Source organism: Canis aureus, chromosome 1, assembly GCF_053574225.1.
Source record: "Canis aureus isolate CA01 chromosome 1, VMU_Caureus_v.1.0, whole genome shotgun sequence".
Taxonomy (NCBI): Eukaryota; Metazoa; Chordata; class Mammalia; order Carnivora; family Canidae; genus Canis; species Canis aureus.
This window is the reverse complement of record NC_135611.1, coordinates 53,319,397-53,342,840: the sequence shown is the minus strand read 5'-3', so window position 1 is coordinate 53,342,840 and position 23,444 is coordinate 53,319,397. Positions and strand designations below refer to the sequence as shown.

The 23,444-nt window shown below is 37.5% G+C and overlaps 1 long non-coding RNA gene across 1 annotated transcript in view; it reads right to left on the bottom strand.

The window, feature by feature from the left end:
• Nucleotides 1-13,534, bottom strand: part of LOC144284955 (uncharacterized) — a 67,028-nt gene extending 53,494 nt beyond the window's left edge. Inside the window, exons 1-3 of the long non-coding RNA XR_013353365.1 lie at nucleotides 13,054-13,534; nucleotides 4,497-4,589; nucleotides 4,009-4,121 (exon numbers count right to left, since the gene is read on the bottom strand). This is a non-coding gene — a long non-coding RNA (uncharacterized LOC144284955). The remainder of the gene's footprint in view (nucleotides 1-4,008; nucleotides 4,122-4,496; nucleotides 4,590-13,053) is intronic.
• Nucleotides 13,535-23,444: the final 9,910 nt, after the last annotated feature.

Genomic DNA, 23,444 nt, shown 5'->3' with positions numbered 1-23,444 from the left:
TTCTTTTTTTTCCTATTTCTTGAATTTATAATTGGTTTTCTTTAGCATATCTAAGGCTCAGCAATGCGGAGATGGTAATATACAAGAACACAGTAGCATTATATAATAGGTATAGCTTAATGAACAACATTAAAAAATCCAGACCAACTATTCTAGGAAAGAACTAGGAATTCCTCTCTAACACAATTCTCCAAAATCTTCACTTAGGATCTTCTCTTCTGTAGTGAATATATTTATTTGAATATACTTTTTAAAAGGACACATGTTTTCCAAGGATTAGAGGAAAAATGTAAGAAAACCTCCTACTTTGTTCCATTTCTCTATTTCGATGTACTTAACACAATTAGCTCAGGGAGAAAAGGGAAAGGTTGGTACACATAGTAAGTTCCATGCTGTGTCTCCTTGGGGCAATAGGCCCTCAGCTGTTGGATAAACAAAAGCCCTGAACACCTCTAGCTCCTTCAATTGATGCAGGATTTCAACTGCTGTGGGGTGTTAGTTCATTTTTAGAGATGTGTCATTTAAGTAAATATAACTCAAAATGACTCTTCATTACTACTTCGTTCAGTTGCACAAAGGAATTATCAAAGTATAGATTCTATGTTCCATTTCACATTAAGTAAGCCCCAGAGTGTGTCAGGATGAAAGTTTTCTGAGTGCATTTCATACTTAATGGGAGCTGAGCTGTTCAGTGAGCTGACCTGGCAGTGCATCTATAGAACAAAATTTACCTGGTATCTAGAACTCTGCTAAAGATAAGTATGTGCTATCTTCCAAGTTGTGGCATCAAGAAAATCCTATTATCTGATTATGCAACTAAGCAAAGCTAAGCTACGAGATAAGCATCATATGAAAGATAAAACGAAATTGCGCCAAAGCTTAGCCATGAAAAATACAAGCGAGAAAAAAAAACCCTGACTTTTTTTTTTTCAAGAATACAAATTTCATCATAGAATGTCCCATATTTCTCTAATCTGAAGAGAGAGATTGTGCTATTTATATCATTTTGACAAAGCACTAAAATAACCTTTGAGAATGGGATGGCATGTGCCTTTAAAAGCCGACTGAAAGAGTCCCTAAAAATAGTTTACCGAGCAACAGAGTCAAATGTTGGGGAATTGTTCTTTAATGCATTAGAGAGTCTATTCCTATGGCACTTAAACTAGCCAAAGTAATAAATATAAAATGGTAATCTTTCTCCATGAGCTGTTCTTGCTGCTCCCACATGATTTCATTCCCACCCAGGAGTAATATAACACTGCCTGCTAGCAGGCTCCTGAATTCAGGCAAGAATGCAATGTGCTTCTGCTACTTGGTTAAATGTTCTCAAAAGAAGTTAGCAATTACAATTAATCCCTCTGCTGCCTGGGCACTGCCAGTCTCTATTCCGGAGCGTGAGTATCAATGGGGTGTTTCAAGTGCCAAGAAATTTTAGACTCCCAACAATAGAGTGACTGGGTACTGTTTTATCACTGGCTCATCCTCCCTTGCCTTCCTCCACCTCTCCATCAGGAGGGAAAATGCTGACCCAGAAAGAATTTCTGTGTCAATCCTGCGAATTTAAATGACAACAAGGTCACTGTTAAAGAGAAACACGTATTCCAAAACTGAGTCATTTTTTTTTATTTATTTTTTATTGGTGTTCAATTTGCCAGCATATAGAATAACACCCAATGCAAAACTGAGTCTTAAGGTGAAAGAGCTTATCTGAGATAAGGGACGCATTTTGGAGAAGGAAACTAGTCACAGAGGGATACAAAAAATTCAGAAATGTGGGGCATCATGAAACTGCTTTCCTGACAGGCCGTTTCTGAGACACCCTCCAGAGTTCACAGAGTTAATGCGTCTGTGTGCCACATTCTGCTTTGTTTTCATGGCACTGAAGAAAGGCATGCACATTAATTTTGTATTATTGGAGTTCTAATGCACCCAGAGCTTGAATATCTGAGTCTTGCTGCCACTATTTTTTTTTTTAACTTAACCTAGCAGTGTTAGTTTGTCCCTCATTAACCTCCTCTGTGCATGCTGCTGGGCTAGGTGGCGAGGGAATCTAATCTGATGCTGATGTTGTCTTTAAGGTGAGAAGATTCTCCAACTCTCTACCTATTAACTTAGATATGATTCATATGTAGATAAACACATGTCTCTTTTTTTTTTGCTCCCCAGTTTTTGAACTGAGTAGTCTCAAAAAACAAAACAAAGCCAAAATTGGATTTGGATCATTCTGGATAGGATGAATTCACCTGGAGGGAGTGTTCGCCCGACAAGAAAAAAAGTCAGAAAAACTACAAAATCATAATGTTCCTTGAACCCAAAAGATCGCTATCATGGCAGAGCTGCCAGGGAAATCCAAGGAGGATGAGCTCTCCAAGCAGATGGGATGGGAACATTTAGTTATCTGTGGCAGAGCATGGGACGCAATGGCACCAGGTGACACAGAGCTGGGCAACAAGGATTCAGCTGAAATCTTTAAAGAGTTGCTAAATGCTAAGAATGGGTGTCTCAATTTGGGCTGCCAAAACAAATACCATAGATAGAATGGCTTATAAACAGCAGAAATTAATTTCTCACAGTTATCAATTCTTCCTAATATTTAATGAAAAAATAGTATCACTGGTACAAAAACTCTTCCAGCTGAAAGCCTGAGATTAAGATGCCAGCACAGTCAGGTTCTGACTGAGACTGGCTTCAGGTTACAGATTGCCATGTTCTTGCTATATGCTACATGGTGGGAGGGCAATGGGGGCTGAGATCTCTTTTATAAAGGGTACACCTAGTAACACCTAGTGACAAGCCAAAATGGTTATGCTGGGAAAGAAACAGGAGAACCACCTCTTCCAGGTGATGTAACATAATTGTGAAAAACAAAAACAGAGGGAACAACAGGACCATGAACTTATTAGCCAGATGATGTCACTATCAATTCTTCCTAATATTTAATGAAAAAATAGTATCACTGGTACAAAAACTCTTCCAGAATATAGAGGAGGAATAAACATGTCCTGTTATATTTTATGAGGCCAGAATTATCCTGATACCAAATGCAAACAAAGAGGTCACAAGCAAACTATGTACTGATATTCTTCATAAATACAGACAGAAATTTTCCACAGAAGAGTAGCAGCTAAAGTCCAGCAATATATTGAAAAGATCATTTATCATGATTAAGTGGATTTGTCTTGGAAACACAGTTTTGTTTCACATATGCCAAACATTCAATGTAACTTGTCATATTAACAGCCCCCCAAAAGGGCAAAAATATATATATAATTATCTAAACAGTTGCAGAGAAAGCACTTGACAAAGTTCAACATCCATGGGCACTCATTGTAAAAACTAAGCAAACTGGAAACTAAATGACCTCAATATGATAGCGGAAATGCACTGATGAAAAGGTATAGTTAATATCACACTTTTAATGGTAAAATAATTGAATTTTTCCCCTTATCATCAAGTATAAGGCAAGATTTCTCTTCTCAACCTCCCTATTAAAATTGTACTAGAGCTCTCTTTAAAGAAATAAAATAAGGTGAAGAAAATCAGAATAAAGATATATAACAAGAAATAAAATTGTCCTTATTTTCAGTCTATGTAAGAAAAAAATCACAAAGAATCACTGAGAAAAGCTACTAAAATATATGATTTAGTTTAGCAAAGTCATGGGATACAAGGTCAATATACAAAATCACTTGCCTTTCTGTATATTAGCAATGAACAATTGGAAACTAAAATTTAAGGCATCATTTATAATAGCACCAAAAATTATTAAGCACTTGGGCAAAAGTCTAATTAAATGAATATAGACATACAGTCCATATGTTACAAGCATTATAAAAATTATTGAGATAATTCAAAGGCTTAAATACATAGATGTGCAATATCTATGGATTAAAAGACAATATTGTTAAGATAGGATTCATTCCCAAATTGATCTATAGAATTTAAATTAAAATGAGAAATTTTGTATAAGTAAACAAAATATTGGGGCATCTGGGTACCTCACCTCACCTGGTTGAGTGGTTGAGTGTCTGCCTTCAGCTCAGATCGAGATTCCGGGGATATGGGATAGAGTCCTGCATTGTGCTCCCTGCAGGAGCCTGCTTCTCCCTCTGTTTCTCTCTCTGTGTCATGAATAAATAAATAAAATCTTAAAAAACAAAATGCCAACGAAGTATTTTTAAATGTATGTAAAAATAGAGGAACAAATACAAAATAGAAGATAGAAATATATTATAATATTATATAAAATATAGAAGAACAAAATTATTTTGAAAAGGAACAAATTTGGCAACTTATATTGATATCAAGATGAACTATAAATCTACAATAATAAAGACAGTGTGATATTGGAGAAAGGGTATATATATATGTATATATATATATCAATAAAACATTCAAAAATACAGATATAGTCTTAAATATATGGTTAATAAATTTTAGCAGAAGTTAAAGGAAGGAGTGCCTTGGTGGCTCAGTTGGTTAAGCGCTGCTTTCACCTCAGGTCATGATCTCAGGATCCTGGGATTGAGTCTGTGTCAGGCTTCCTGCTCAGTGGAGAGTCTGCTTCTCCCTTCCCCAACTTGTGTGCTCTCTCTGTCTCAAATAAATGAATAAAATCTTAAAAAAAAAAAAAAGAAGTATAAAAGAAGCCCAGTAGAGAAATTACAGTCTTTAAACAGTTGGTTTGGGGACAATTTGACATCCATATGCAAAAATGTCCTCTACTCATCTCTTATAGCACAAATAATAATTAAATTAAAAAGAATCATATGTAGAAAAAGCATTTGACAAATTCAACATCCATTTATGATAAACACTCTTAATAAAGTGGATATAGAGGGACGTACTTCAAAATAATAAAGACCATGTATGACAAGCCCATAACTCACATCATACTCAATGGTGGAAAAGGAAAAACTTTTCTTCTAAGTTCAGGAACAAGACAAGGATGTCCACTCTCACCACTTTTATTCAATAAAATATTGGGAGTTATAGCCAGAGCATTTGGCAAGAAAAAGAAATAAAAAGAATTCAAATTGTCACTACTTACAGATAATATCATATTATATATAGAAAACCTTAAAGATTACACGCAAAAAACCTGATAGAACTAATAAATGAATTGAGTAAAGTTGCAGGTTACAAAAATCAATATACAGAAATCTATTGCATTTTTATAACCTACTAAGAAACTATAAGAAAGAAGGGAATAAAATAATCCCACTTGTAATTGCATCAGAAAGAACAAAACACCTAAGAATAAATTTAAGCAAGGAGGTAAAAAAACCTGTACACTAAAAACCATAAGACATTCGTGAAAGAAATTGAAGACAGAAATAAATTAAAGATATTCTATGATCATGAATCAGAAGAATATTATTAAAATGTCCACATTATCCAAAACAAACTGTGGATTCAATGCAATCCCTATCAAAATGTAACGGGGTTTTTACAGAAATAGAAAAAAAGAATCCTAAAATTTGTATGGGACCACAAAAGATCTTGAACAGCCAAAAGGCAATCTTGAAAAAAAAGCAAAGTTGGAGACATCACATTCTCTGATTTCAAACTATATTGCAAAGCTATCGAACCCAAAGCAGTATGGTATCGGAATAAAAACAGACACATAGATCAATGGAATAGAATAGACAGCCCAGAAATAAACCCATGCATATATGGTAAATTAATTTATGACAAAGGAGCCAAGAATATACAATGAGGAAACAATAGTCTTTTCAATAAATGACACTGGGAAAACTGGATAACTACATGCAAAAGAATAAAACCAGACCACACTCTTATGCGATATATAAAAATCAACTCAAAATGGATTAAATACTTGAATGTAAAACCTAAACTTACAAAAACAATCATAGAAAAAAACATAGGCAGTAAGGTCCTTGACATCAATCTTGGTGATGATTATTTGGATTTGACAACAAAAGCAAGGGCAACAAATACAAAAATCAACAAGTGGAACTATATTAAAATATAAAGCTTCTGTACAGGAAAGGAAATTATAAAGAAAATGAAAAGGCAACCTACTGATTTGTAGGAAATACTTGCAAATCATATATCTGATAAAGGGGTTAATTTCCAAAATGTATTTTAAAATGTCATACAACACAACAGGAAAAACAAAAAACAAAAATGATTAAGAACCCCCAAATCGGGATCCCTAGGGGGCTCAGTGGTTTAGTGCCTGCCTTTGGCCCAGGGGGTGATCCTGGAGTCCTGGGATCGAGTCCCATATTGGGCTCCTTGCATGAAGCCTGTTTGTCCCTCTGCCTGTGTCTCTGCTTCTCTCCCTCTCCGTGTGTCTCTCATGAATAAATAAATAAAATATTAAAAAAAAACAAAATCAACAATCCAATTTTAAAATGGACAGAGAATCTGAATGGATATTTTTCCAAAGGAGACACACAGATGGCCATCAGGTACATTAAGGGAGGCTCAACATCACTAATTTTTAGGGAAATACAAATCAAAACCACAGTGAGATATCACTGCACACCTGTTAGAATGGCTATTAGCAAAAGGACAAGAGATAAGTGTTGGTGAAGATAGGGAATCCCTGTGTACTATTCCTGGGAATGAAAAGTGATGCAGCCAGTATCGAAAACAGAATGGAGGTTTCTCAAAAAATTTAAGAAAATGGAAGGACCATATGATCCAGCAATTTTACTTCTGACTATTGATCCAAAGAAATTGAAAACAGTAACTTGAAAAGATACGTGCACCTGCCTATTCATTGAAAATCATTTATAATTAGCTTAGATATGACAAAATCTACATGCATATTGACAGATAAATATATATATACAAAACAATTTTTGTGTGTGTGTTTTGTGTATATCTATCTATCTACACATGCACACCATATATTATTATTCAGCTGTAATAAAGAATAAAATCTTGTCATTCGTGGCAACATGGAAATATGGTTAGATCTTGGGGGCATTATGCTAACTGAAATAAGTTGGATAAAGAGACAAATACTGCATGATATTTATATCTTATATGTGGCCTTTAAAAACCCAAGAGGCACTGGGTGGCTCAGTCAGTTAAATATCTGCCTTTGGCTCACGTCTTGATCCCAGCATCCTGGGATCAGCCCCTCGTTGGGCTTCCTGCTTAGTGGGAGCCTAATTCTTCTTCTCAGGCTCCTGCTCCCATTTCCCCTGCTTGTGCTCTCCCTCTTTCTCTGTCAAATAAATAAATAAAATATTAAAAAAATAAAAAGTAGAAAAAATAAAAATTCAAAACAAAGCACAACAAGGAAGAAGCTCATAGATACAGAGAACAATTAGGTGGTTGCCAGAAACAGGGATTAGTTAGTTTTGGGTAGGTGAAAGGAATGAAAGAAGTCAAAAGATACAAATTAAAAAAAAAAAAAAAAAAGGATACAAACTTCCAGTTATATAGTAAATAAGTGATGTGGATGTAATGTGTAGAACAGCAATTATAGTTGATGCTATACTGCATATTTTTAAGTTGCTAAGAGTAAATCTTAAAAGTTGTCATTGCAAAAAAAAATAATTCTGTAACTTTGCATGGTAACATATGTTAACTAGACTTGTTGTAGTGATCACTTTACAATATATACAAATACTGAATCATCGTGTTGTAACCTGGAATTAATGTAATGTTTTGTGTCAATTATATCTCAATAAAAGAAAAAAATGGGTAATATATCTAAATGTAAAAAATCTAAAACTATAAAACTTCTAGAAGAAAACATACAAGAAATATTTATGAATTTGGCTTGAAAACAGTTTCTTAGATATAAAACAACAAATACAAATCATAGGTCAGTAGGGAAAAACGAATAAAAATCTCAGTAAGTCTCCATGATAGTTATTAAACTACAAAAAAGATAGTAACCAAAGGTCAGCATCTTTGGTCAGCATCTTTGTTTTGCGCCTGAGGAGTAAGATCAAGTTCTCTTGTAGCCTTTACAGTGGCCCATGCAGGGTATGAAGGGTTCAGATGGTTGGCAGTGAAATAGGGGCATTGGGCTACCAGGCCAGGAGATTAACATAATCAAAGACAATTCATCAAATATTGCACCTATGCTTACACAATAATTAATATTTGACATTTACGGCATATTAAGTGGGATTAGGAAGACCTGTGTTAAAATCCTGGCTCTCCACAGAACTAGTTGCATAAACTCCAGAAACTCAATTTCTCTCATGTAAAATGGTGCAAGAACAGAATCTGTTATGAACTGAACTTTGTCTCCAAGAAATTTGTATGTTGAATCCCTGACACCCCCACTGTGACTGTGTTCAGAGGTGAGGCCTTTCAAGAGAACGAAGGTTAAAATGAGGTCATAGGGAAGCCCAGGTGGCTCAGGGGTTTAGCGCCACCTTCAGCCCAGGGCGTGATCCTGGAGACCCGAGATCGGGTCCCATGTCGGGCTCCCTGCATGGAGCCTGCTTCTCCCTCTGCCTGTGTCTCTGTCTCTGTCTCTCTCCTCTCTGTGTATTCTCATGAATAAATAAATAAAATCTTGAAAAAAATAAAAATAAAATAAAATGAGGTCATAAGCATGGGCCTTCGTCCCGTAGACTTAGTATCCTTAGAAAAGAAAGAGACACCAGTGATGCACACGCTCAGAACAAAAACCATGTGAGGACAGAGCAAGAAGGCTGCCTGTCATCTGCAAGCCAAAGAGAGTCCTCAGGAGAAACCAACCCTGCCAACATCTTGATCTGGGAATTCTGGGCTCCAGATTTCTGGTGTTTAAGCCATCCATTCTGCGGAAATTTTATTATGACAACCCTAGCAGGCTAAAACATTACTTTGCAATGATATTTTGGGTATTCCTGAGATATCTCTAAAGCCTGGGACCCAGTACCTGCTGTAATATATGATCTAGTATTAGTTGTTGGGTCAGTATCTGTGGGTGAGTTATTGGTACCAAAGGTTAGGAATACAGGTTTGGTGAGATGGTGAAAGGCCTTGAATATCACAGTAGCATTTATATGACATTCAGGGGCAAGTGAAGAATCACTGAAGACCCAAGGGACATAATCGGAGTTGTATTTCAGAGCAATTAGTCGTAGTTAGGACTCATGGTGTGAAAAGTGTGGCACGTGGGCAGCCAGTTTGAGAGCATCAGTGAGACATGGCAGAGAAACAGACTCAGGGTGGGCAAAGGGGCTATGGTTCAGGGAGTGACAACAAAACCCAGAGTCTGGAAGTGGATTGTAAAGGAAACCAAGAAGTTTTGACCGACGCTGTGTTTTCAAGACTGGTTGATGGGAGGCTGAATGAGAAGGACCCTTCACATGAGGAGGAGGAGATGCTGGAGAAAAAGATGCTCTCAACTTCATCAATAGATGAAGTGAAGTACAGCTTTTTGCTGGTATTGATTAATTGATTGATTAGTGAAACAGAAATTATAATATTTTACTTTCCTATGCCAGAGAGTTATTTGAGAATCTAATGGGATTATCCAGAAAACTTTTTTTTTTTTTTTTTTTTTGGTAAAGAATTCTACAAAGATCATTAAGATTTCAAAGACAGAAATTGTTTAAAGCGGGATCCTCAGTGTCTTGAAAAGCACAGGGAGGACACTTTTCATAATGCTTTGCACTTCTTATGGTAATGATGAGATAAATATACAAGTATGATCAATTCTGTGTGCTGGGTGCCAGAACAGAAAGGAAATCTCAGGCTTCATGACCTGACAACACCAGCTTTGAGGAGGAGCAAAGGGCCTGTGACAGGTGGAATCCTGTAGAGCTGGTGGGAAGAACTGAGAGACCAGAGTGGCTGGAGCTAGCAGCTGCTATGGGCAGGATGGAGACCACACGGGAAGCAAAGCAGCGTCTGTGCAGAGGTCCTGGCAGCAAGGAAGCCAACCTCTGGGCTGTCCCAGCTGCCAAGCACTCTCCTGAAGGATGTGGGACAGGGCTCCCCGCAGGGAGGGGCAGCGGTTACCTGGGCCTCAGCACCGGGAGTGCCGGATTCTGAGTCCTCCCTGCTGCCCCTGCCCGGCAGCAGCTGCTCCCTCTGCCCCCAGAAAGCCCCTTCTGCACTGAACGTGGGAGAAACTCACCTTGAAAATGGCACATGCCATCCCCATTCTGGTGAAGAGATGTTTTAAAGGGCCCCTGGCGTGTCTTCCATCTCGCAGTGGCAGGGCTGTGACACCATGTCTGCTTCTGTGCCATTTGTCACGGTGTCCTCCCCGTGGGGCCGGGAGAGCTGCAGGCACCCCGACAGGGCTTGGAGCAGCCAGCGCGGTGCAGGAGAACCACCTGCCTGCTTCCTCCTTCCTCCACCTGGCCGGGAGCCCAGCACCACCAGCCCAGCTCTCGGGCCTGGGGTTACCACTGCCACCGAGGGGCTCGAGGTGCTGTTTTTAACCTAAACCATCATTTTCACCACCAGATTACTTGTAGGGACTTTTCACCAATGCAGAACATGCTACTTAACCCCCCCCCCCCAACCGCTTCTCTCTGTCTCAGAGATACTATCAGAGTTCCAGAAGAAAATCAAGGTACCTCAATGATTTACAGATAGATAATTAATTAGACCCTTAATAATAGTTAACTGTTATTTGCTGTATAACCTGAAGCATCTGAATTGGAGCGCACGTATTATCTGAAACATGGTGTCTTCCAGATTGGTTTGGGAGGAATTCGGCCTGTATTGGCCTGCTGTTAGCTCTCTTCCTCTCCTTGGCACAGAACAGGGGGACAGAACAGTGGACGAGACTGCTTCCTAATTGCTCCTCCGTATCACCCTACGCTATGAAATTCTCTGGTTTGTGGCATTGATTTGACTCATCCACTTTGCCATTCTTTGCATGGGAAAGGGTAGGAGAGAGCGCTGGCATATGGTACAGATTTAATGATATAGTATTTTTTAAATATCATTATGTGGATGAAAGACAATAGAACAAAATCTGATGATTGTGCATAAACTCTATCAATCTGTTTTTTTTTTTTTTCCCACTGTCCACTTTCTTGACCTCCCTCAACTTCCCCCAACAGGAACAGACCGGTGGGCTCTCTCCGGCGCACTGTCACACTGGGATTTATGTCACATCCACCATCTAACGACCCCTGTGTTTGTAGAACCTCTTTCTGCTTCAGTCACCAAATTCCACTGGGACACACATCCTTGCTCATGCACACTGTCTGTCTACACCACAACCTCTCTCCTACTTGACATTACTGAAAGTCCCAGCTCTCGTCCATCACTGCATGTGCTTGACAAGCTGTTTACGTGCCAGAGACTCGCTTTACTCATCTCTAAAATGGGAACCTCTTACTACAATGTCTGATGTCACTGCGCCGGCATGAACACCAGCATTACCATTATTACCATTACCATGTCCATCCTGGCGATAACCATCATCAGCTCATCCTTGGCCTCTTGACATTTATAGTGCTAATCCTTCAACTTTGATTTTTTGTTGTTGTTGTTTTTTAAAGTGATTGTTGTTTATTTAAAGTCTTAAATTTTCTCTCTTTCTTCACTTTAATAAGAGATCTGCTTCATCTAATCATTTTAAAATGGGGCATAATATCTGCTTTGTGTATCTTAAGATATGTTTGGAAACAGAGGAGAGATAAATTACTTAAATTCACCTGCTACATTCTTAGATATTCAACATTACCTCTAGTTTTATTATGATATCAAAATATAAACACCTCTGCTTCCCCAGGCCACTGCCTTCTGAATAGAAACCATTACAATTTTATACTCCTAAACCCTCACTTTCTGTGATTCCAAACATTCTTACCCACCAGCATGTGTTACCATGAAAGAGAAAAAAATGGGTTTTATAGACAACTAGCAATCTCTGTCTTGTCATAAGTCTAGGACGTACGGAGCAGCAGAAGTCCTCAGGCCACGTTCTTCGCACCTCAGCACCGTCCAGGTAAAGAGACAAGTGCTTTAACCTCCCCTGGGCACCCGGGAGCCGTAACCTGCCACCATCAAGATGCAGCCTCTGCTAGCTTATCTTTCTCTGTTTCACCAGATAAAAGATTAAAATACATGAAGTAATTTAGAGAGGCAGATGTGGGTAATATTTTTGGATAAGATCATCTCATATTTTTTTGAAAAAAAATGTTTCTTAATTTTTAGCTGAAAATATTGATATAACAAAAAACATTTAAAATAACAGATTTGTGGAAGAAAATGCGTGCCGCCTAACAATATAAATAAATATAACTTATGAATAATTAAAATGTGCTTTTCCTTCTTGATTTTCAGAAACGTGATTTCTCTGTTCTCTAAAATAGTCATGCCATTACCATCAACGTTCAAACGATTATAAAAAGGTGTCTTTGGATTTCATTTACAATTCAAGTAACTTTCTATCCTCATTGTTTGGAAAGGAGATACTGTCAGGAATTACCCAGCATTCCCCAAAGGGACTGCTTTTTATATTTTCACCTGTCGAAGAAAATTGCCCTCATTCAGGGGGTTAAGAGCCGCCTGTGTGTTACATGCTCACGTTGCCCTCAGTGGGAAACCGTGTGTGGACCTTACTTTCACTGCATAATTAAGATATAATGAGTTTTGTATTTTCATAAAGTCTAAGGAAAAGAATAGATCTGTATCTCCTCTCTCATTCTTTATTTAGTTAAGGCCTGTCTACTTTGTCTATTTACACTGTCATCAAAATGTCAACTCGGCCCCTACAGGTAAAGATGAAGTTCATCTAAGCCCTGTTTCACCCCATAGCAAATCAATGCTATCCCCGTAATTTATGTGCATTCCCAGGTGCTTGACCTCTCCTGGTCACCTCTGGCTCCAAGCTCTAGTTTCCAGAGTGCAGTCTGGGAGTTTCCTCCCGTGCTCTGGGCATTGGCCCAAGTCTCATGTCAAAACAGCTTGAAATCGCCACCTGCCTTCTTTGCCTGATAAGCAAACACAAACTCCTGTGTAAGAGAGAATAGCAGATTTATCCCAATACCAGCAGAGGAGAGGGATTGGGGGTCTTCTATCACAGCCACACTAACTTAAAATCACATGTAAAATTTTTTTTTGTTTGATGATGATGATGAGGAGGAGGAGGATGACTTGCCTCTTTTGTGCTAATGTTTGAGTGCTCCTTTGCCTTGACAACTGGGTAGAGTAGGAAATAACTGGAAAGCCTCTGTATAAGGCAGCAGCCTCTCTTCCCCCTGGTCAGGTACAGGCTGTGAAGATGATAGATGATGAGACGCAGCCTCATACCTACAAAGCCACTGGGATAACTGTGGAATAAGGAGCTCCTTTTGCTCACTCCTTTGTGCCAGAATCGGGAAAAAAAAAAAAAAAACCCACAATGTGGAAAGTTCATTCCCTTAAAAAGCTTTAAAATATTGGTGGATCACAGATCATTTCCAAGGACTCTTTCAGGGCGTGGAGAAATGTGGAGGGAAAGTTTTCAGAACAAGAGAACAGCAAGTACGGGTCAGGAGGCTGGAGTGTGCTGGGTCAGTGGAGCCCCACAGATGGGCAAATGGAGCTGAGTGAGGGCAGGGAACCTCAACAGGAATCAGGTCAGAGAACTAACCATCTTAGGGTGGTAACAGAACACTACAGACTAGGGACTGAAACAACAGAACATTATTTTCTCACAGTTCCAGAAGCAGGAAGATAAACATCAAGATGTCTTCACTATTGGTTTCTGGTGAGAGCTCTCTCCCTGGCTTGCAGATGGCCATCTTCTCCCTCTGTCGCCAGAGAGAGAGAGAGAGATAGAGTAAGCTCTGGTCTCTCTTGTCTCTTCCTCTTCTTATAAGGACACCAGTCACATTGTTTAAGACCCACACTTAAGATCTTACTTAACCTTTCTTACCTCTTACAGGCCATATCTCCAAATACAGTCCCACTGAGAGTATGATGGATGGGAGAAGTGGGGCTCAATCCAGCCCAAGGCAGTCAGACATGCAATGGGTTCAGATCATGGAAGGCCCTATAGACCATTACAGAATCTCTGACTTTTAATTCCAGAGGTATAGAATGTCATCGCAGGGTCGGGAGCTGAAGAGAAATATCCGATATTTACTACTGTGGGCCACTCCAGTCTTGCCCCAAGGTGCCATAGGAGGCTATCATAACAGCACAGAGGAAAGTTTGGAGTGGGTTAGCCCAGGGTGGTAAACATGGTCTAATAAATGTAAAGGTAAAGCTGAGAAGATTTGCTGATGGGTTGGATGTGAGATGCAAAGAAAGAGAGGAGTCAAGGAAGACTTCGAGTTTGGGGCTTGAATACCCCAAAGAAGGGATTTCCACTTATTGATATGGAAAGTCCTTTAAAGGACACAGGCTTGCAGGGGAAAAAAATTCTGGAGCTCGATTTTGGGCATGGAAACTGTTGTCTGCTCTATGTCTGAGTGGGAATGGCACATCAGTATAATCTCTCTGGGTAATATGCTAATAATAATCTCTCTGGATAGTACGCTATCTCCTGAATTTTTATGAGTTTGTGCTGGCAGGGGTTGGGGGTGGGACATTAGCTAGCATTAGCTTAAGTTCACCATGTTGCTGGAACTCTCAATATGGTGCTTAATAACCTGGAGAGAGAAGCACATTTCCAAGCCTTAATAAAGAACACTTATCTGAAATCAACAGCCCTCGTCATATATAGTAGTGGCTTTATTATTGAAATAAGAAACAAGATAGATTTGGTTCTCACCACCATTATTACTCGTCTTGCTACATTTCTTTAATTCTTCAATTATAATCTACTTGGTATGTTTTAAAGAAGTCCCCACGCTTGAAGGACAGAGATTCTGTGTTGCTAGGTGCCCTATGATTTGTTCTCCAATTTCACAAACTCCTAGCTGGAAGCACACTATGCTGTTTTTTGAGGAATTTATGAATTTAAGTATTTACAGTAAAAAGAATTGTGTGGAGTCAGGTGGGAGAAGCAGCTTTGTGCTTATCTTGAAAGAATAGATGGTGATTTAAATGTTTGAACCTGGAAACCAGAATTGAGGTCCCAAAGTCTCGGAGCTGGCAGCCGGTGGAGGCATGCCCTCCTGTCCATGGGGTTCTGGGTCTATGCTCTGAAGAGCATGAAGAAATCCTCTGGGCCAAGTAACTCAGAATGTGTAGATCCACTGGGGAGCCTCCTCGTGACACGCTCCAGATGGAGCCAGGGATGGGGAGCCCCAGGCATCCTTTCTGCCCCTGCCCTTCCTGGGTGGCAGGTCCCTAGATAAAGTCATCCAGCAACTCTAGATCCTGCTCTTCCTTCCCCTACAAACCCAATTTTCCAGCTAGTGTCATTTTTCTTCAGCTGGAAGGACCGCCTCAAGCACTTCCTGTAGCAAACATCTGCCAGCAGAGAAATGCTCAGCTTTCATTTATCTGAGAAGGTTTATCACCCTCATTTTGAAGGATGTTTTTACAGAGCATAGAACTCTAGGGGTGGGGGTAGTTTCTATTGCTATTGTTACTGTTTGTCCTGCCACTTTAAGGCTTCAACTGATGTGACTATTTCCCTATGTGCAGAACCTCTGCCTCCCTCTTGTTGGCTTCAAATTCTCTCCTTTGTTTAGTTTTCAGCAGTTTGAGTAAGAAGTATCCAGGTGGGTTTTTTTGTGTGTCTCTATCCTTTCTAGCTTGGAGCTGCTGAGTGTTTGGAACTTTAGGTAGACATTTTTCATCATATTCTGGAATCAGTATTCCACTAGATCTTTCAATGCTTTCCCTACCATCTCCTTCTGGACCTTCAATGGCATGTACTCTAGAATGCCTGATACTGCCATATGCTTCTCTGAGGCTCTGTTCATTTTCCCTCAATCCTTTTTCTCTTGCTTCTTTAGTCTTAGAAATTTCTACAGAGATTGTAGAAGTTACATGACTATTTATTTCTTCAGCCCTTCCCAGTCTGGTATTAAGTCCATTCAGAGATTTTTCTTTGTAGTTATAGAACTTGTAAGTTTTAAGTTTGGCAACTGATTCTTTCTAAAATGTTAATTTCTCTGATGAAATTCCCCATTTATTCCTTAAGACTCTATCTTCTATTCCCTGATATATTTGTAATAGTTGTTTTATCATTTTTGCCTAATAAAGCAGTATCTGGGTATCTCATGACTGCTTTTTATGTTATTCTTTGCCCGGAAGACATATGTATTATAAACAAACACATACATGTGCATGATATCTAATAGTACTCTGCTGTTTGCTGGGTATTGTGGTGACATTGTAGAGACCCTGGAATTCATTATCCTCCCTCGCAGAGTGTTGTGTCCTTGTTGTGGTAGGCAGTTACTGACTGCTTACCTTGAACTTGTGTGGATCTCCCTTTATCCTATGAAAAGGAAGGTCAATGGGCAATCTGAGGTATCCCCAAGCACCTTAGGCTGGTCAAGATTCCAATTCCTACCTCTCGCTTACCTCTGGATCTTTACCTTTGCAAGGGTGGGTCCAGAATAGGTCTCACTCTAGGGTGATGTCCTTGCTCCCAAGATGGAGCTGGATGCTCTGGTATTAATGAGGGTCAGTGATACTTTTCCACTCTGGCAAGGCAAGAGACATTCCTCAGCACTGTTTGAATGCTAGTATTTCTGTTCTGTTATCAGCTTGTAGCCACCATGTTCCTTTAAGACTCCGGTGTTTCACCCTACCCCTATGCAACCCAAACCTCAAGCAAGAATATGGGAGGACTCACATACGGTAAGAATTTGTATGTCCATGTTTTGCCTCCTCATCCCTCCAGCATGCTGAGCTTTACTCAGACTCCAGCTCATTGCATTAGGTTTGGGAAAGTGTCCTGAGGCAGAGAGCTGGATAATTGTAAGACTTATCAGGAGAGTTTCCCTTTGTGTCCAGGGATTTGGCTCTTGTACAGCCTCTATCCCATGAAGGAAACACCTGTTCCATGTGTTTTGTACAGTTACTGTCTAATATTTGGTGGGAGGGCTAGTTCAACACCAGTCTCTCCCCCATCCTCACTATTATTTACTGCATTCCATAAGCTCACACTATTCCAATAAGATGGCACGCAGAAATAAAAGGAATGACTATTAAAATGAATTTAATAGAAGTAATCAAAGTAAAAAATAAAATAAAACAAATTAGAGTTAATACAATCATCATTAATTATGAGTAGTAAGATTATTATGCCCATAAATCAAAAAAGTCCATGAAAGTAGTAATAGAATATTTTTATTGACCGATAACAAAATACAAATCAATTACTGATTATAAAATACAAAATCAACTAGTTTTCCATATTCAAGCAAAGAGCATCTGGAAATACAATGATAATTAGGACATGCCATTCTCAGTCACAGTGAGAAGTTCAAGTCTATATGGAGTATTTGTTTACAAGTATAATTTTTAAATTCTATTTACTTACAAAACAATACATACATTTTTAGAAAAAATAGAAAAATAATTGAGAAAAGCTGAATAGAGAAACCAATACTCTGTCCAGTTACACCCTCCTTGACATCAACCACCATATCTGAGCTTCCTTCTATGATTATTTTCATGTCCTTTTGTATTTCTATTTATGTTTTTAATTAAAAGAGGCCAAATATTATATACAAACTAACAGTATTTCATTCTCTTAGCAGTATTTACCAGAAATCTTTTAGGTTAGTAAGTTTTGACTTAAATTACCTAAAATAGTGATAGAATATTCCAATGTATGGGTATACAATAACTTATTTAACTAACTCTCATTGATAACTGTTTTGAGAGTTGTCAATTTTTAACATAACAAGAAACTCACATATGAAATGGTGGTAGTCTACAATAATACTGTTCACCAACTTTTCTCTGACGCTCTTCGTTCTAAGCATAGATCTAAATGTGATTGCCTGACCCCACTGGTGGGGGGTGGTGGTGGTAGTGAAGGTGGAGGTAGATGGCATGAATTGTTGTGGAAATGCCATCTGTCACCTGTCTGGCTCCAGCACTTTTACTTGCCAAGTACATTCCTCAAGAAGTAACTTTTCTCTGCCACAGAGACAACAACATTTGAGATTAGGGTCTTGAAGTGAGGATGTATGAAGCAGAGTCCCCATCTACTGGTAATGTTCATAGAGTCTGAGCAAATAATAAATTGTCATTTTTAAGACACTAAGATGTTTGCTGTTACTGAAAGATTATTCAAAGAATCTATTCCAACTGATACAAACACCAATCTACATATTTTTTTACACTAGGCCAAATATCCCTTTAGAATAAATACTTGGAAATGAATCCTGGACCAGAAGATATATTCATTTTATATTTTGATTCATGTTACCAAATTATCTAAAAAAAAAGTGTACACAATAGAAGTTTACTTGTGTTTAGATCAGTACTGGAAAGGCTCCCAAAAAAGTGTACACAATAGAAGTTTACTTGTGTTTAGATCAGTACTGGAAAGGCTCCCAAAAAAAAGGTATTTTCAAAAAAATGAATGATTCTTAGAAGTACTATGTTAAAGATGAAGGAAATTTTTATTTAGCCATTGATGTGTGATGATTAGTAATTTCATGAAACAGGAAGAGAGCCGTTGGTCCTAAAGGATGGTAGAAAATGGCTCAGTCAAGAGTTATTTCATGTTGGAAAAATCTCCCAAATTACATTGAACAAAGATTATTTACTATTGATGCAGACATGCTCTAGTAGTATTGGCTGAAAATGTGAACAAATGGCATCTCAGCAGCAAACAGATGACACAGAGGTCTTGTCAGAAGTCCTATCCTATCCCCACCTTCCTCGTTGTCTGCAGAGGTTTTAAAGGGATATCTTGCTGGGAAATGATTTTTGCAATACCATTACCTGAAAATTATTAAAGATTCTCTTATAAATAAAAAAATCTGTATTTCTGGAGAAAAATACTAAGGAAATGCATTCATTATATTTATATCATTAAATATGTAATATTTACTACTTCTCTCATTGATGGGTATATATATATATATATATATATATATATATATATATATATATATGGTTTTTTTTATATACATGCTCTTGTCTACGGCCATACCACCCTGAACGAGCCTGATCTCGTCTAAATAAATGCTCTTACATTTCTTTATTACTTCTCATACCTAAAGTTTCATATTATTTATTATACCATAGATACTAAGTTGTTGTTGTGCATCATTATTTTCAATTTGAGATATCTAAATTCCAGAAACATCTCCTGATTAACAAATTGTGCCTAGATATTGAAGGCACTCCTAATCCACTCTGTCTGTATGCTCCATGTCAACCTACAGAGGATTCTCAGGACAATTTCTCTCCTTGGTAGGCTTCAGCTCTCATGATGGAGGCTGAATATGCTGTAAACTCGGCTTCTGGACTTCCTAGAATCAGGACACCTGCGTGTGATCTAATCCTGACCATTCAGACTTTTAGGAGAGTATTCTGGGGGCCTCTATGAAAGATGTTCCCCAGTAACAAATAATATGTGGGTGGACATTTTGTTTATATTGATGCCTGGAACTCAATGAATAAGCACAAGCATGAATCTCATCAGTTAAAGATGACATCACAGAAATAAATAGAAATTGAGTAGTTGAAATCATAATAGAGCCTTTGTGACAACTCTGAAGTTACTGATCTCAGGAGTTCATTTTGTTTGAAATCATAAATGTTCTTATTGTTTAGACCACTCTTAGTTGGGTAACTCCCATTTGATACTTGGGGTATCCTCATAGAAACTCATCCGTCCGTATAGTGTCTGTATATTTCATCTTTGGCAATCTGATAATCAAAGAAGTTTACTTTTTTTATTGTTTTAATTTGTAATGTTTGAATTACCAGTGCAGTACAGTTGATTCTTGAACCATGTGCAAGTTAGGGGCACTGGTGCCTGCACATTTGAAAATCTGTGTATAACTTCTGAATTGCCACAAACTTATTTACTACCAATACCCTACTGTTGATCAGAAGTCTTATCAATAACATAAACAGTTGATTAACACATATTTTGTATGTAATATGTATAATGTACTGTATTCTTATCATAAAGTAAGCTAGAGGAAATGTTACTAATAAGATCACAAGGCAGAGAAAATACCTCTATGGTACTCTACTGTATTTTTTTTTTTAATCTTCATGTAAGTAGATATACTTGGTTCAAACCTGTGCTGTTCCGAGGGTCAATTGTATAAATGAATGTATAAACATATGTTATACATAGTAACATGTGTTATACAATATATGACATATAATCATATATAACATTAAATATATTTTCTATAGAATTTTCTATAGAATTATTTTAGCAATCCTTATTAATAATCTAAAAAACAGGAAGTTGGGGTGAAAGAAGTAAATTCATAAGAAAGTTGAGAAAACAAAAAAGGAAATTGTAAGTTGTAGTGGGCTGCAGGTGCCTCTCAAAGATATCAGGTCCTATTTCCTGTGACCTGTGACTATTGCCTTATATGATAAAAATTTTTCAAATGTGATTAAATTAAGATTTCTCTGATGAGATTATTTTGGATTATCAGGGGAATCTTAAATGCAATCCTAAGTGTCTTTTTTTCTTCCATCTTTATTGAAGTATGATTAACAAATAAAAATTGTCTATATTTAGGATGTACAATGCAATGTGTGTTTTTTAAGGCTCACAATGTGATGATTCAATGTATATATTGTGAAATGATTATCAGCTGATTAACACATCTATCACTTCACATAGTTCCCTTTAGTGAACTATCTATTTCTCTGTTTTGTTAATATCTACTCTCTTCACAATTTTCAAATACACAATATAGCGTTATTGACTGCAGTCACTATAGTGTACATCAGATCCCCAGAGCTTATAACTAAATGTCCTTGGCCAACAACTCCCCAATTTCTGTCACCATACAGCCTCTGGAAGACATCATTCTATATAGGTGCAATCATGCAAGATTTGCCATTCTAAATCTGGCTTATTTCATTCAGCATAATGTCCTCTAGGTTCACCCATGCTGTCACAAATGGCAAGATTTTCTTCTTTTCCATGGATGGATTGGATGGATAATATTCCAGCATCTCATAAGTGACAGGTGGAAGTAGATGAGACAGACACATGAAAGAGGTGAAGAACATTATATAGATGGAGGTCAACTGTGAGACACCTATGGAGAGGACTGTGACCAAAGTCAAGGATGCTTGTAGCCACTGGAATTTGGAAGAGGTAAGGAAGGATCCTCCAACTAGAGCTTCCAGGGGAGGGAGCACTGCCCTGCAGGCTCCTCAATTTTCACTTAGTTAAATTTGAAGCTTATCTCTAGAACTGTGGGAAAATAAATGCCTGTTGTTTTAAGCTACTGGGTTCACAATAAACATCTCCACTGAATTTTCATCATCTGCTGTTTTGTCTATTTTTTTCTTAAAATACATTCAGGTTGACATTTTTCCACTGCAATCTATATGTGATTTTTGTGTCTGCCCATATTACTCTGTTTTTTATATTATTTTATTCTTTCTTGGCTTTCCCCGCAACATGTCCAAAAAGGGAATATATTCTTTTATAGTGGTGTCACTCAAATGTTTATAGTAACACTCACGTACCTTGCTACAGAACAAGTGACCAAATCTATAGAAAATTACTGCCAGTTATATAATATGATTACCCTGAAAACATGTGCAACTAATAGGCTGATATTAACATCTTCCACATTTGATAATGTATTGGACTTATTTTACAAAAAGAAAATGTATCCAGATTAATCATATAACACATTGATTCATGTTAGTTCAGCAGTGATTGAATCAAGAAGATATACGTTTAAAGTTAAAATATTTTTTATCTTAAAATAGTCTTTGTAACATAACTTATTATTAACAATATTTTATGCATTTATGGTGATAAATATAAAAATATGGGACAGTAGACATTTTTACTAAGTTATTTGAGTTATATTTTAAACTTTACTTAAATTCTAATAAGAATATTTGTCAGTCTATCTGCTTATATGATAAAAATTTCAAAAATCAATCCTGTATCTTTTACTTCATCTGTATTAGCTGTTTCCTAAGCCAGTAAAAGAAGCTAGGTAGCACCAGAAGAAGGAAGGCAAAGAGGGTTGAAGGGGAAGGGGATGGAGGATGAGCGGAGAAAGAGAGAAGGAGGGAGAAGATGGTTGACGTGACAAAACAGATGTGTTCTCAACAATGTCTTTGCCATCTGGAAAGGATTAGAGAGGATACCTTCACCCTTCAAAAAAACTAGCTAAACTGGTACCGTGTTTTGACAAAGGAAATTGTGACACTGAAGATCATAAAAGCTGATCCAAATGGGACTTGGTAGAAATATTTTTTAAATTATTTAATAGTCATACATTTTTGGACAAATTTATACTTGCAAACTTTGATATGAGAAAATCTTGACTTGGTGAGAAATAATGGTTTCCAAAGAACACAGAGGCAGAAGCTATAATTGGTTAAAATTTAAAGTGATTGAAAATGGCAAAAGGAGAAAACAGTGAAGGCAATTGAAGTTGATCCAGAGAAAGAGCATAAGAAATGAAGGTGATAGGTAAGAGATGGAAAGTGGAATAGTCAATAGAATAAACAGTATTTTTTTAAAGGTAGCAACTCAAAAGAGAAACAACAGATGATGAGTAGCAGCTAGTGCCATTGAAGAAACATCAGCATTCATGGTGTAGAGTTCACTGCTTTTACTTCTTATTTTTGTTCCTTTTGTTTGCTATTGGAGAAAAGAATTCTAAAAAAATTATAACTTGCACTGTTATCTTTCAAATGACTAGGGAAGAGGTATTAGATCTAATGAGTATTTCCAGGGTGATTGCTTGGTTGTTCAATAATGGATAAAGTAAGAAAAGTAAGTTATCAAGCATCTACATAAAAATCAAGTATACTTAAAGAGTTAAATGTAAAGGGTGAATATATAAAAAAGGAAAAATGCGTTTTGTAGCATAAACACATTGGAAAACTGATAAAGGGGAAATGAAAGACTATAGGAAAATTAAAGTTCTATACATTTAAAAAGAGTAGAGATAAAAAACAAATACAAACTGTCATCAATTATTATAATACACAATATATCTCCATGTATATATACATATAATTTTAATAGGAAGATATTGGAGCATAAATATAATACAAAATAAATATTACAAAGGTTGAAAATACTTAACCAGATTGATAATTTTGCTTTATTTTTTAAAAAGATTTTATTTATTTATTTGAGAGAGAGTGAGCCAGAGTTAGAGAGAGCACACGGGCAGGGAGAGGGGCAGAGGAAGAAGCAGACTCTCCACTGAGCAGGGAGCCTGATGTGGGGCTTAATCCCAGAACCCCAAGATCATGACCTGAGCCAAAGGCAGACACTTAACCAATTGAGCCCCCCAGGGACCCCCCAAATTGAAAATTTTAGAAAGGAGAGAATCAAATTCCACTTTACCATTTACTGAAATGTTTTCCCTAACAATATAAACAGATATAGAAGGCATATAGAAAATACATATTTTTATAATTTCAGAGATACATGATGGGTAGTATAAGTATAT